The sequence below is a fragment of the Salvelinus sp. IW2-2015 genome, linkage group LG8 (assembly GCF_002910315.2).
Source record: "Salvelinus sp. IW2-2015 linkage group LG8, ASM291031v2, whole genome shotgun sequence".
NCBI lineage: Eukaryota > Metazoa > Chordata > Actinopteri > Salmoniformes > Salmonidae > Salvelinus > Salvelinus sp. IW2-2015.
The window spans coordinates 27,195,871-27,198,003 of record NC_036848.1 but is presented as its reverse complement, the minus strand read 5'-3'; the positions used below and the strand labels follow the sequence as shown (position 1 = coordinate 27,198,003).

The window sequence follows — 2,133 nt, the reverse complement described above, 5'->3', positions numbered from 1 at the left end:
CACTTAGGCTCCTACTTCCAGCTTATACGTACTACATACATTGTCCGGACACAATCAAGAGATGGAGATGATCGCCTCGCTTCGAGTCCTTGGGAGACTATGCAGTATTTCGTTTTTTTATGTATTATTTCTTACGTTGTTACCCCAGGAAATCTTAAGTCTTATTATATACAGCCTGGAAGAATTATTGGATATAAGAGTGATGTCAACTTACCAACATTACGACCAGGAATATGACTTTCCCGAAGTGGATCCTCTGTTTGGACCACCACCCAGGACAATGGATCTTATCCCAGAAGCCGACCCAGAACAACGGCGCCGCAGAAAGGGCAGACGGAGCGGCCTCCTGGTCAGCCTCCGTAGACGTGTACATCGCCCACCGCTCCTGAGTATACTACTCACCAATATCCAGTGTCTTGACCACAAGGTTGATGAAATTCGAGCAAGGGTCGCCTTCCATAGAGACATCAGAGATTGTAACATCCTCTGTTTCACGGTAACATGGCTCTCTCTGGATATGTTGTCGGAATCGGTTCAGCCACCTTTCCTTCTCCATGCATCGCGCCGACACAAATAAACACCACTCTGGGAAGAGGAAGGGTGGGGGTGTATGCTTCATGATTAATGACTCATGTTGTAATCATAACAACATATAGGAACTCAAGTCCTTCTGCTCACCCAAACCTAGAATTCCTTACAATCAAATGCCGACCATATTACCTCCCAAGAGAATTCTCATCAGTTATCGTCACAGTTGTGTACATTCCCCATCAAGCAGACACCACAACGGCCCTCAAGGAACTTCAATGGATTCTATGTAAACTGGAAACCATATATCCCGAGGCTGCATTTATTGTAGCTGGGGACTTTAACAAAGCAAATTTGAGAACAAGGCTACCTAAATTCTATCAGCATATCGATTGTAGTACTCACGGGGGTAATACACTCGATCAATACTACTCCGTCTTCCGTGATACATACAAAGCCCTCCCCTGCCCTCCCTTTGGCAAATCCGACCACGACGCCATCTTGCTCCTACCGTCTTATAGGCAGAAACTCAAACAGGATGTACCAGTGACTAGAACTATTCAACGCTGGTCTGACCAATCGGAATCCACGCTTCAATATTGTTTTGACCACGTGGACTAGGATTTGTTCTGGTCAGCCTCAGAGAACAACATCGATCTATACACTGACTCGGTCAGTGAGTTTATAAGGAAGTGCATTGGAGATGTTGTACCCTCTGTGACTACTAAAACCTACTCTAACCAGAAACCGTGGATGGGTGGCGGCATTTATGCAAAACTGAAAGCGCGAACCACCGCATTTAACCTGTTATAGCTGCAGCCCGACGCCGGTACACCTATGACAACATCCAGCTCAAGTGCAGGGCGCGAAATTCAAAATCTATTTTTTTTAAAATATTTAACTTTCACACATTAACAAGTCCAATACAGCATTTGAAAGATAAACATCTTGTCAATCCAGCCAACATGTCCGATTTTTTTAATGTTTTACAGAGAAAACACCACATATATTTATGTTAGCTCACCACCAAATAAAAAAGAGGACAGACATTTTTCACAGCACAAGTAGGATGCAAGTAGCATGCACAAGCCAACCTAACTAACCTAGAACCAACCTAAATAACCTAGAAAAAACTACCTCAGATGACAGTCCTATAACATGTTACACAATAAATCTATGTTTTGTTCAAAAAATTTGCATATTTTAGCTATAAATCAGTTTTACATTACTGCTACCATCATAGCTACAGTCAGAAATCGCACGGGAGTAGTCAGAGAAAATACAGACACCAACGTCAACTACTAATTACACATCATAAAACATTTCAGAAAAATATATGGTGGATAGCTAATGAAAGAGAAAGATCTTGTGAATAGAGCCAATATTTCCGATTTTTGAAGTGTTTTACAGCGAAAACACAATATATCGTCATATTAGCTTACTACAATAGCTAACATCACAACAGCATTGACTCAAGGCAAACGGTAGCATAGCACAGTTCGACAGATATATGAAAAAGCATCCCAAATTGGGTCCTTATCTTTGTTGATCTTCCATCAGAATGTTCTCCAAGGGGTCCTTTGTTCAGAAACGTCTTTATTTCGA

At 42.0% G+C, this 2,133-nt stretch overlaps 1 pseudogene; it reads left to right on the top strand.

Moving 5' to 3' along the window:
• The first annotated feature begins 280 nt into the window (after positions 1-280).
• The window catches only part of LOC111968212 (rho GTPase-activating protein 44-like), a 43,892-nt pseudogene continuing 42,039 nt past the window's right edge, over positions 281-2,133 (top strand).